Source organism: Pseudophryne corroboree, chromosome 5, assembly GCF_028390025.1.
Source record: "Pseudophryne corroboree isolate aPseCor3 chromosome 5, aPseCor3.hap2, whole genome shotgun sequence".
NCBI classification, from domain to species: domain Eukaryota; kingdom Metazoa; phylum Chordata; class Amphibia; order Anura; family Myobatrachidae; genus Pseudophryne; species Pseudophryne corroboree.
In genome coordinates this window covers 703,221,207-703,234,962 of record NC_086448.1, presented here as the reverse complement: position 1 = coordinate 703,234,962, position 13,756 = coordinate 703,221,207, and the positions used below count along the sequence as shown (strand labels likewise).

Below are 13,756 nucleotides of genomic sequence, written 5' to 3'. Positions count from 1 at the left end.
TGTTGCCATCTGGTGCGCCTGAAATAGTTATTTGTTTGTTTTGTATGCTGGGCAATTTGTTAGCTTTTTCTTGTCTAATATATTGGCCACACCTGATGGATGATGCACATCGATATGATGAGTTATCATATTTATGTAATTAGGAAAGTGCATTTTCAGAGTACTGAGGTATATCCTAATAATATACAGTACAAATCTGAGAACAAATGACAAGACAAGAAATAATACAAAACTGCAAGTCTGTTTAATTAAAATAAAAATTTCTATGGACACTGACCCATAGCTAAAATACTCTATTGACAGTATATTTCTCTAACAATTAATTCACAATTTAATAGTCAGATAAAATACACAAATTCATTGACATACACTTCTCACCCTGATACAGCCTTTATAAAAACAATTCTGACTCTAAATAAGAATTGCATAGGGAAAACCCTTTACCACTGATTTAACTAAATGGATGATGTTATTTATAAACTACCCAATGTGATTGGTCAATGAGTGTGCAATGAGTGGAAAAAGGTTTTGTGTCAACAATACGGGTTTCAAATATCCAATGGAGTTATTCAGCTTGCGAGAATAGCCTTTGCGTAATGATACAGTGTTTCCAATGAACATACTTAAAGGGGTTTCGTACTACAGCAGCATCAAATTCCATCCACAGTATTTCACAGCGTCAGCCTGGAGTGTTTTAATTAAAAGATAAAAATAGAGGAGGGGCAGCACAACTCATGCAGAGACAATGGCGTTATCTGTAAATTTTTCTACCTCAAGCCAAAAAAATTCCCCCCCCGCCCAACTGCCATTAGGTAAAGTGAAAAGGGCGTGGCCTCGCTGCAAGGGGAGTGGCCTCGCTGCAAGGGGCATGGCATTGCAGGAAAAGACTACGTTATACCCCAGTTTTGCAACATACACGCACAGACATTGGCCACCACAGAAAAAAAAATCCTGATTGATGCCCCATTCATTGTAATTTTTCCTCCTTTTAGTAATGCCCATTACACATTATGCCACACACCTCAATGGCCCTTGAACATTATGCCACACACCATAATGCCCCTGATACATTATGCCACACCCCGTAATGCCTGTGACACATTATGCCACACACTGCAATGCCGGTTATAAATTATGCCACACTCCATAATGTCTGTGACACATTATGCCACACACCGCAATGTCCGTGATACAATATACCACACACTGTAATGCCTGTGACACATTATGCCACACACCACAATGTTGGTTATACAATATACCACACACTGCAATGCCTGTGATACATGATGCCACACACCACAATGCCCGTTATACATTATGCCACACACCGTAATGTCCGTGATACATTATGCCACACACCGCAAATGTTCTTGTAAGTGCGTCTTGTGTAAAATAAATGCTCTGTTTTTAAGATATACTGCACTATGATTCACGTTGTTTAAAGTGTCCCTCAAAACAGTCCCTCATACAGAAGGGGAGAGGTGTCACTTGTCTTGCAGACTCAGGATCTTATGCAGCTGCCACTTGACGAGCTTACAGGAGGAGGAGAACTGTGTATATATAAGAGGAGTTTGAAAGGACATCTCCCTCAGTCCATGGTGAATTAGCATTCTTATGCTCACCTTTTTTCACAGTGGTGTTTACATAACAAATACATGACTTCCAATTAGCGCTATTATCGATGTGCATTTTTTCTACCATTTGTTCTATTGTGTGTGTAATTGGATGCACATTCTTGTACATTTTTTAGCAGCTTTTTTGGTTTTGTTGCGCACTATTTTCTGAAGTCTGTCTACACACCGCAAAGCTATTTAGACATTATGCCCCACAGTAAGGCTTCTAATTACTTTTAAATTACCTGCTCATTGCCAGGGGTTTCATGCTTTTGGTTCCATGCTCGTTACCAGGCGTTTTCATGCTCTAGGTGTCATGCTCATTGCCAGGGCATAATGCTTGTTGTCATGGGTTTCATGCACTGGGTGTCATGCTCGTTGCCAGGGGGTAATGCTTGTTGCCATGGATTTCATGTGCTTGGTGTTAAGCTCGTTGCCAGGGATTTCATGCGCTGGGTGTCATGCTTGTTGCAAGGGGTAATGTTTCTTGCCAAAGGGCAATGCTGGATGCCAGGGGTTTCATGCACTGGGTGTGTAATGCTCGTTGCCGAGGGGTTTTCATGCTTGTTGCCAAGGGGTAATGCTTATTTCCAGGGGTTTCATTTGCTGGGTGTGTAATACTCATTGTCAAGAGTTAATGCTTGTTGCCAGGGGTTTCTTGCACTGGGTGTGTAAGGCTCGTTGCCAAGGGTGTAAGGTTGCTGCAGCTATATGCTCCCAGATTCTGGCTCTGTCAGATGCTAGAGGTCAAGTTTGACCTCTAGCATCTTTCTCCTCCATGGTGGTGGCCCCTTTTGGGAGGGACATTTAGCAGATTGACGTGCGGACGACTAGTCCTCATGTCAATCTACCTAAATCAACGGAGGCACCCCAACAGTCCTGTGCCTCCAAGCCTCCACAGTGGAGACAGGGGTGGTAGTTACGCCACTGTGCAGAGATTTCTTCTTTAGGATGCTGCCAGTTCTACCTAAAGGTATCCAGATACATGAAAGAATATTTTATTTTTATTTATTTTTGAACAGTTTCTTATATAGCACAGCATATACAATTGGAAACAACAGTGATAGAACAAACTGGATAATAACGGACAGACATAGAGGTAGGAAGGCCCTGCTCGCAAGCATATAATTGGTACACAAGGACAGGCGCTATCTATTGCAAAATGGTCCAGCCAAATTGCAAAGGGCTGTATTATATGGTCACACAGCAATTTTTTCTAAGGTGATGTGGCCACATCTCCTGTGAATACCAACCCCCCCCCCCCCCCCCCCCCCCAGCTGCCCTATATGTTTTTAGAAGAGCAAAGTACTGTAGAAAGATCCCCACTAGTCCTGTCACTAGAAACCATTTCTAAGGGAACCAGTGGCGGTGATGTCCCAACAAGGATTTACTGGTCACTTGGACAGATGACCATTTCTGACCACCAGGGTTATTGAAAAAATTAAATGAGAGATTATTCTACTTAACCAAGTTTATTTTGACCATGACATGGAAGAAAGTAGAGATGTGGCGCGCACTTTTTTGTGTTTTGGTTTTGGTTCTGGTTCCATGCTCGTGTTTTGGATCTGGATTGGTTTTGGCAAAACCACCCTTTCGTGTTTTGGCTTTGGATCTGGTGATTCTTGAAAAAAACATAAAAACAGCAAAAATCACAGAATTTGGGGGTAATATTGATCCTACGGTATTATTAACCTCAATAACATTAATTTCCACTCATTTCTAGTCTTTTCTGAACATCTCATAATATTGTTTTTAGGCCTAAAAGTTTCACCGAGGTCGCTGTATGACTAAGCTAAGCGACACAAGTGTGCGGCACAAACACCTGGCCCATCTAGGAGTGGCACTGCAGTTGCAGACAGGATGGCAGATTTAAAAAATAGGCCCCAAACAGCACATCATGCAAAAAAGAAAAAGATCCCTGACGAAGCCCTTTATGGGAGAAACGCGTTGAATTACTGCATGCTAACTCTAGGAGCCGGAGCTCAACCTGACCCGCTGACGAGACGAGACGTATCCCCGGAAGCCGCGAAACCGGAAGCCACTGGCCTGCGTTCCACACATGCGGGCCAGGTGATACAGGCTGTATCAGGGCTCTGGGAATTGCTGGCCGGCACCCCCGGAGGTCCACGAGGCACTACAAGGCACGGACCCGAGAGAGGAGGGGACGGAGGACTCTAAACAAAAAAGCCTACAGGTACTATTGCCTAACAAGCGCCAGCTCACACATTTTGTAGTGGGCAACATAGGACAGTACTCGTGCATCAAACACGGCTGCAGTAATGGGTGGAGAAACCCGAAACTGCTTTTAAAAGGTTTTCGAGTAATCAAATTGAGCTGCGGGGGATAAGGTAACATACGGCTAGCAAAGTCCACATTAATAGAGACTGTTCACCTAAAGGAACATTAAGTTTCATCTACGTGGGACGAGCAGGTCTCGGGACTTTTTACCTGCGCTTTTGAGGCGTTAATCATATTGGTATAAGGTGTCGGTGCATTAACACCAATACATTATTGTCTGTGAAAGGCAGTGAATTAACAATATCAGTGTACCACCTTGTCTTATCATATGATGCAAAGATAGAATCATGTTGATTTTTTGAAGGGAATTTCATGATGTTTTTATATTGTGTTTTAAATAAAGAATAAATACTCTTAGTTCCAATCAGTCTGACCTATTCTCTTTGTTATTTCTTCTTTAACCTCTGGTGCGCCAAGATCATTTTTGTTTCAAAAGAAGAAAAAGAGGTGCAATGAGGTAGCTGTATGACTAAGCTAAGTGACACAAGTGTGCGGCACAAACAACATGGGACGTGCTGGAATTTGTTAAACACGCACAATATTGGTTGCACAGGAGAGTGTACCCATAAATCACACACACACACACACACACACACACACACACACACACGGCAAAGCCTGTAAAATTAATTTGGATAATAATAACCCTTTTATTTGGAGATATAATTATATGTAGCACAGGTGAGCGTACCCCTACACCACTCAGGGCAAACCCTATAAAAATGATTTGGGTAATAATATAAGTAATGTATGAAACCCTTTTATTTGAAGTAAATAATATACAGCACAAGACACCACCACTGTACTAATGCAGCACAAGACAGCACCACTGGACTGGACTTATACGGCAGTACCCCTGGAGTTGTACGGCAGTGTCAGACAGGATGGCACTTTAAAAAAACTAGTCCCCAAACAGTACATGATGCAAAGAAGAAAAAGAGGTGCAAGATGGAAATGTCCTTGGGCCCTCCCACCCACCCTTATGTTGTATAAACAGGACATGCACACTTTAACAAACTAATCACTTCAGCGACAAGGTCTATCACACAACTGTGGCTGAAATGACTGGTTCAATTGAGCCCCCACCAAAAAAGAACCAATCAATCTCTACTAACACAAACTGGCTCTACAGAGGCAAGATGTCGAACTCATCCTTATCCTCCAATTCCTCACCCCTTTCAGTGTGTCATCCTCCTCCTCACAGAGAATTAATTTGCACCCACTGGAATCCACCATGGATACTTTCTGGAGGCAATTGCTGGTAAAGGTCTTCCTGGAGGAATTTGTAATTAATTTTGATGAACATCGTCTTCTCCACATTTCGTGGAAGTAACCTCCTACGCCGATCGCTGACAAGGTTACCGGCTGCAATAAACACTCTTTCAGAATACACACTGGAGGGGGGGCAACTTAGGTAAAATAAAGCCAGTTTGTGCAAGGGCATCCAAATTGCATTTTTCCTGCCAGTATACATACAGACTGTCTGACTTGCCTTCTTGGATGCTGTCACTCATATAATCCTCCACCATTCTTTCAATGGTGACAGAATCATATGCAGTGACAGTAGATATGTCAGTAATCGTTGGCAGGTCCTTCAGTCCGGACCAGATGTCAGCACTCGCTCCTAACTGCCTTGCATCACCGCCAGCAGGTGAGCTAGGAAATCTTATCCTTTTCCTCACAGCCACAGTTGCGGAAGAAAATGAAGGAGGAGCTGTTGATAGGTCACGTTCCACTTGAGTTGACAATTTTCTCACCAGCAGGTCTTTGAACCTCTGCAGATTTGTGTCTGCCGGAAAGAGAGAGATATAATGTAGGCTTTAAACCTTGGATCGAGCACGGTGGCCAAAATGTAGTGCTCTGATTTCAACAGATTGATCACCTTTGAATCCTGGCAAAGTGAATGAAGGGCTCCATCCACAATTCCCACATACTTTGCGGAATCGCTCCGTATTAGCTCCTCCTTCAATTTCTCCAGCTGCTTCTGCAAAAGCCTGATGAGGGGAATGACCTGACTCAAGCTGGCAGTGTCTGAACTGACTTCACGTATGGCAAGTTCGAAGGGTTGGAGAACCTTGCACAAGACAGAAATCATTCTCCACTGCACTTGAGTCAGTTGCATTCTTCCTCCTTTGCCTATACCGTAGGTGGATGTATAGGCTTCAATGGCATTTCAATGCTCCTCCATCCTCTGAAGCATATAGAGTATTGAATTCCACCTCGTTACCACCTCTTGCTTCAGGTGATGGCAGGGCAGGTTCAGGAGTGTTTGCTGGCGCTCCAGTTTTCGGCACGCAGTGGCTGAATGTCGAAAGTGGCCCGCATTTTTTTGGGTCCCTGTCATTTTTTACAAAATTCTGCACCCCTAAATTAATTGTATGTGTAAAACATGGGATGTGCTGGAATTTGCCCAGATGTAATGCACGCACAATATTGGTGGCGTTGTCCGATATCACAAATCCCCAGGAGTCTAATTGGGGTAAGCCATTGTGCGATGATCTCTCTCAGTTTTCGTGAGAGGTTGTCAGTGGTGTGCCTCTTACGGAAAGCGTAGCCTGCCTAGGAACAAGTTGGCATTTGTGAGATGCTGCTACTGGTGCCGCTGCTGTTGTTGCTGCGGGAGGCAATACAGTGGGTTGTCACAGTCATATAGTACTTAGTCTGCCCTGTTCCACTTGTCCACATGTTAGTGGTTAAGTGGACAGTGGGTACAACTGCATTTTTTAGGATACTGAGGACACTTTTTTTGACATTATCTGTAAATTCTCGGTATCGCCTGCCAAGTGAAGTGGATCCTAGATGGGATTTGGTACCAGGGGTCACACTAACTCTATCGAATTCTCTAAATCCCACTGAACGAATGGCGGATACTGGACGTATATCTAACACCAACATAGCTGTCAAGGCCTCAGTTATCCACTTTGCAACAGGATGACTGCTGTCATATTTCATCTTCCTCACAAAGGACTGTTGGACAGTCAATTGCTTATTTGAAGTAGTACAAGTGGTCTTCCGACTACCCCTCTGGGATGATGATTGACTCCCAGCAGCAACAACAGCAGTGGGCAGCAACAGCAGCAGTAGGCGTACCACTCAAGGATCCTCCAGAGGAATCCCAGTTAAGAGAGGACTCCTCAGTCTTGCCAGTGACATGCAAAAAGAGAGGAAAACCACCTAAGTGGTTAATTCCTGGCGCTTGATAGGGAGGTTCACCACAGCCGCTAAACACAAGGGGGTTGCTCAGACCCCACAAAAAATGATATACAAGCACAAAGAAATGTAGCGCTAATTGGTCATCAATGAGAAAGGTCGGTCACAGTATCCACATGAATTTATATTAATAAGAGCAGAATTCATAAAACATAATAGTGCACATTCAATATAAATAAAATCAATTCTAATAAAAAAGAGAGTGCTACTCCCATTCATTGATATGAGGATCAAGAAACTGTATAGTTCAATAGACCTGTTCCTTTTAAAGCAGTCCCTGAGGGTCCCAAAATGACCAAGGCAGATCAACCGTGTTTATATAGTTACCACCAATGTCTTTTTGAAGGCGTTTAAGCGGATCAGCGTCCGCAGAAAGCAGTCCCTTTACGGTGGTGATGGTTCAGTTTTCCACGGTGTGTGAGAGGGTCCCTCAAAGAATGGATCCAATTAGGAAGTGTATCCACGGACTTGGTTCAGGTCGTTATCCTCCAAAGCTTGCAAATGGTGGGAGTAGACACACAGCAGTAGTCTCACCAACACGTTTTGTTGTGTTCACGCAACTTTTTCAAGGTGCTACTGGTCCTGCTGGAGGGGGTTTATATACCCCTTTCAATATGGCTGCTCGTTTTCATGTGTAACAAATTAAGACCTTCCCATCTCATTAGATGACCAAACAATGACAGACATAATATAGATTATTAATCCTGCTTCCTATATGTAATAAATTATACAATCATTATCCTAAAACTTATCATTTATATTAAAAACATATTTTAAATCCGGTCACATGACCATTCTTCCTCATACACATAGAGGAGTTAGGGGAAAAAAACGGGGTGGACTTCAGTCCGAATTCATCATAGTTATGAGAAGATAGAACACCAGACTCATCCGCATTTTGTTAGTTACTTATTTATTTAAATATATGATAAACATGCAGCTGAGTACTTGTATATCGTGGGTAGCCTCATGGATAGTCTCATAATGCGTCCGGATGCGCACAATCGGTGACGCAACAATGTAAACAAAGCGTCACCCTATTGCGCCCGGACACGTATTCAGGGAGCTTCTGAACGGTACGTCCAATCGCGCATTGCGGGTGACGTGGCCTCATGAGTAACAACACCGTGTCATCACCTCGCGCCCGGACGTCACGCAAACACGTAACTCAGGGCATCGTAATCAGTGTCATGACAACGCGCTGGACTGCGCGTTGCCTGGGTAACCACAATAACACTGGCTCGTAGTTATTGGTAAGAATGGGAATTATCAGAAGGAGATGGTATTAGTCATATTTAAAATACCCTTACTGGGGAAGGCAGGTCCCGGAGATTAGTTTAATACATATCTATCAATCGGATGTATGCATAATACTCATAAAGATATTAATATTAATATTGAACTCTCACTTATTGTAATATATCCAAAGAAAAGGGGGGGGGGGAGGAGGAAGAGGAAGATAGAAAGATCGATACTCCACATGATCAGGGTCTTATATCTAAATAACTAATATGGGTTAAATAGCTGAGCCCAAAAATATGGGTCAAATTATAAGAAAAAAGGGGGGGAAAGGTACAGATGGAGGATGAAAGGAAAGGAAAGGGGAGGGAGGGGGGTGGTGAGGGGGGGGATGGGAAGGGAGTGGGGATTGGAAAAGGGTTGGCGGGGAAAGGGAAGTAAAGGAGGGGGGGGAGAAACAGGGAATGTGTTTTCAGCAATAGAGATTGGAGATCGAAGGCTCCTAAAAGTCTCTTAACAAATTAAAACAAGGGAGAAGGGATAGTTATCCCCACCCTCCCAACCAAACAAATAGGGAAAAGAATGACCAAATTGAACATACTGACCACAATGTAGAATTGGGAGCCAGACCAAGAGAGCGGAGGTTCAATCATCAGCAGGAAGAAAAAGGTTCTGGTTTTTTTTTAGAACAAAGATACAACAAAAGAGGGGGGTCACCCTTAAAGACAGATTGGGGAACAAGAACACCAAAAAGAGGCAGACCAAGAAGTACAGAGGGTGCAGAGGGGGGAAAAAGAAGGCAACCAAGAGGTTGGGACTAATAAATACAGCTAGGAATCCCACTAACATCTTTAACCTCTCTAGTAAAAAACTTACCAATGCTGAGAAATCTCTCCTTACGAAAGGACTTGGGTTTGCGCCTACCAGTACACCTAATATATTTAATTTGTTTATTGAGTTGAACAGGTTTGTTCGCACTTTATGTAGAAAACGTTACTTTATACAACAAAATATGCGAAGACATCATGAAGAGGGATTCGCTATCACTCTCGATTCTGGTGATGATCCGGCCCTTAATATCTTACAACAACTTTGGGAGGAAAATTCTGATTCACCTCCAAAAACTCCCCGTAAGTTGTTTGATATAAAAGGAGGTACTTTTAGGTGTAAGTCGGAGTTCTACCCCCTCACATATAAGAGTACTATGGTCGAATGCTTCTACAAGACCACACTAGAGGACTTTAAAAATCTGTGCCAATCAGGGAAAACGAGGAACCTAAAAACTGCCACAAATTTGAATAAGTGGGAACGTAAAGCCCTTCGGGATCTGACAAAGGATACTTCCCTTATCTTCAGGGAGGCTGATAAGGGGGGTGGATTGGTGGTGCAGGACAGGAAAGACTATATCTCTGAGGCACACAGACAACTGAGCAATACAGAGTTTTATAGGCAATTATCAAATGATCCTACAGCTGCATACTTGAGAGAGTTACAACACCTCTTGGATGACGCCCTTGCTGATGGAATTATCTCCAGGGAGGAATTTAATTTTTTGTTTATTAAGCACCCCACTGTTCCTATCTATTACCACCTCCCTAAAGTTCACAAATCACTTAGTTCACCTCCGGGGCGTCCTATAATCTCGGGTATTGGTTCTTTGTCCTCTAATCTGTCTTTCTATGTGGATTCCTTTCTTCAACCCCGTGTCTCTACTTTGAGGTCACACATCAAGGACACCACTCACTTTTTTCAATTAATACAAGACTTCGTCTGGAAGGATACTTATGCCTTTCTGACTCTCGATGTACAGTCTTTATACCAACATCCTGCATGATCTGGGTCGTGATGCAATCGTGAGCAGACTGCAGGCTGATGGTGACCTCACAGAGAGACACGGGTTATTCTTGTTGGATGCTATTTCTTTTATACTTCAGCACAATTATTTTTTGTTTATGGACACTTTTTATTTACAGACTATGGGCACGGCCATGGGGACCAGGTTTGCGCCGAGTTACGCCAATCTCTACATGGGTGTGTTTGAGGACACCCATGTGTGGGGCAGGGACTTCGGCGTGAACCTGGTCCTCTATGGCCAATTCATTGATGACCTGTTTATTATTTGGGATGGGGACCTATTATCAGCACAACACTTTGTTTCTAGCTTAAATTCCAATCACTTTAATTTACAATTTACTCACTCCTATCACCCTTACACAATGAACTTCCTGGACATAACTCTTGAAACAAGGAACGGAAAAATATACACCTCTAATTATAATAAGGAGGTTGCCACAAATTCTTATTTGCATTATCAGAGCGCTCATTACCCCCCTTGGAAGAGAAATATCACGAAGGGACAATTTTTACGCTTGAGACGTAATTGCACAGATAATGAACATTTTTTGGTACAAGCAGAATCCATGATGGAAGCTTTCCAAATTAGGGGATACCCACAGTCACCATTAAGAAGAACGATCAAAGAGGTCCATGACCTAGATAGGAAAGAACTGCTGGGTTCAAAGAAGAAAGATAGATGCGATGCCAACATTCCTTTTAATCAACAGGAAGATTTAGCATTCATATCCACCTTTAATAGTGAAAGTACTCAGATCAAGAAAATAGTCTGTAGGAACTTTGGGATTCTAAATCAAGATACTCTTCTTAGAGGCCAGATACCCACTAAACCGAAATTAATTTTTAAAAAGAATCGCTCTCTTAAAAGCATTCTTGCACCCAGCTTTATGAAAAATATACCCATACAAGAGGAGGGAGAGAATCCAAGGGAAATGTGGCTACCCATTCGACTGAAAGGCTTTCATCATTGTGGGCCACTAGGTGTATTACATGCAAATATATACCAAGGAAAACAACACACCTTCGTGTTGGGGAAGGGGAGGAGTATGCCCTTACCAGTTTTATGAATTGTGGTACAAATTACATCATATATCTCCTATCATGTGGTTGCAACCAAAGATATGTGGGACGCACCACTAGGAGTATCAAAACCCGTTTTCTAGAACATCGTCGTAATATTATAAATAAAATCCAGACACACAGTGTCTCGAGACACTTTAGAGATAATCACAATGGGGATCCCAGCTCACTTTGTCTAGTGGCAATCAAACATATTGAAGTGACCAAGAGAGGGGGTGACCGGTACAAAAATCTATGTAAACAAGAACTATACTGGATGTTCAAATTGAACACTATATATCCTTTAGGACTAAATGAAGCTGTGGAACTCAATTTAGTATTATAATCGATTTCTCTGACAGTTGATGTGCTTCTATCTGCAACAAAATCCTCTCTCTATATGTAACTATATATAATTTCACAATTACATTTTTCATTTTAAATTTTCACCCTTCCACTCTTCCTCTCCCCTCCCTTCTTTCCCATTCACTTCTTTCCCAGTTTCTCCGCCTCCTCCCCCACCCCTTCCAACCCCCACTCCCTTCCCATCCCCCCTCCCCCCCCCCCTCCCTCCCCTTTCCTTTCCTTTCCTTTCATCCTCCATCTGTACCTTTCCCCCCCTTTTTTCTTATAATTTGACCCCTATTTTTGGGCTCAGCTATTTAACCCATATTAGTTATTTAGATATAAGACCTTGATCATGTGGAGTATCGATCTTTCTATCTTCCTCTTCCTCCACCCCCCCCTTTTCTTTGGATATATTACAATAAGTGAGAGTTCAATATTAATATTAATATCTTTCTGAGTATTATGCATACATCCGATTGATAGATATGTATTAAACTAATCTCCGGGACCTGCCTTCCCCAGTAAGGTTATTTTAAATATGACTAATACCATCTCCTTCTGATAATTCCCATTCTTACCAATAACTACGAGCCAGTCTTATTGTGGTTACCCAGGCAATGCGCAGTCCAGCGCGTTGTCATGACACTGATTACGATGCCCTGAGTTACGTGTGTGCGTGACGTCCGGGCGCGAGGTGATGACACGGTGATGTTACTCATGAGGCCACGTCACCCGCAATGCGCGATTGGACGTACCGTTCAGAAGCTCCAAGAATACGTGTCCGGGCGCAATAGGGTGACGCTTTGTTTACATTGTTGCGTCACCGATTGTGCGCATCCGGACGCATTATGAGACTATCCATGAGGCTACCCACGATATACAAGTACTCAGCTGCATATTTATCATATATTTAAATAAATAAGTAACTAACAAAATGCGGATGAGTCTGGTGTTCTATCTTCTCATAACTATGATGAATTCGGACTGAAGTCCACCCCGTTTTTTCCCCCTAACTCATCTATGTGTATGAGGAAGAATGGTCATGTGACCGGATTTAAAATATGTTTTTAATATAAATGATAAGTTTTAGGATAATGATTGTATAATTTATTACATATAGGAAGCAGGATTAATAATCTATATTATGTCTGTCATTGTTTGGTCATCTAATGAGATGGGAAGGTCTTAATTTGTTACACATGCAAATGAGCAGCCATATTGAAAGGGTTATATAAACCCCCTCCAGCAGGACCAGTAGCACCTTGAAAAAGTTGCGTGAACGCAACAAAACACAAAACGCGTCGGTGAGACCTACTGCTGTGTGTCTACTCCCACCATTTGGAAGCTTTGAGGATAACGACCTGAACCAAGTCCGTGGATACACTTCCTAATTGGATCCATTCTTTGAGGGACCTCTCACACAGTGGAAAACTGAACCATCACCATTGTAAAGGGACTGCTTTCTGCGGACGCTGATCCGCTTAAACGCCTTCAAAAAGACATTGGTGGTAACTATATAAACACGGTTGATCTGCCTTGGTCATTTTGGGACCCTCAGGGACTGCTTTAAAAGGAACAGGTCTATTGAACTATACAGTTTCTTGATCCTCATATCAATGAATGGGAGTAGCACTCTCTTTTTATTAGAATTGATTTTATTTATATTGAATGTGCACTATTATGTTTTATGAATTCTTCTCTTATTAATATTAAATCATGTGGATACTGTGACCGACCTTTCTCATTGATGACCAATTAGCGCTACATTTCTTTGTGCTTGCCAGTGACATGGCCTGCCGCACTACTGACGTTCCTGACTGAGGAGGAAGTTGACGTTGAGGGAGTTGGTGGTGTGGCTTGCAGGAGCTTGGGTACAAGAGGAAGAAGGGAATTAGGTGTCAGTGGACTGCTTATGCTCTTACCCAAAGTTTCACAACTTGACACTAACTTCTGATGAATGCGCAGCAGGTGATGTATAAGGGAGGATGTTCATAGGTGGTTAATGTCCTTACCCCTACTTATTACAGATTGACAGGTGCAACACATGGCTTGACACCTGTTGTCCGAATTTGTGGAGAAATAATTCCACACCGAAGAGGTGGCTTTTTTTGTTATTTTGCCTAGGCATCACA

At 42.6% G+C, this 13,756-nt stretch overlaps 1 long non-coding RNA gene across 1 annotated transcript in view; it reads right to left on the bottom strand.

The window, feature by feature from the left end:
- Positions 1-298: 298 nt before the first annotated feature.
- Positions 299-13,756, bottom strand: part of LOC134928308 (uncharacterized) — a 32,186-nt gene continuing 18,728 nt past the window's right edge. Inside the window, exon 3 of the long non-coding RNA XR_010177885.1 lies at positions 299-2,583. This is a non-coding gene — a long non-coding RNA (uncharacterized LOC134928308). The remainder of the gene's footprint in view (positions 2,584-13,756) is intronic.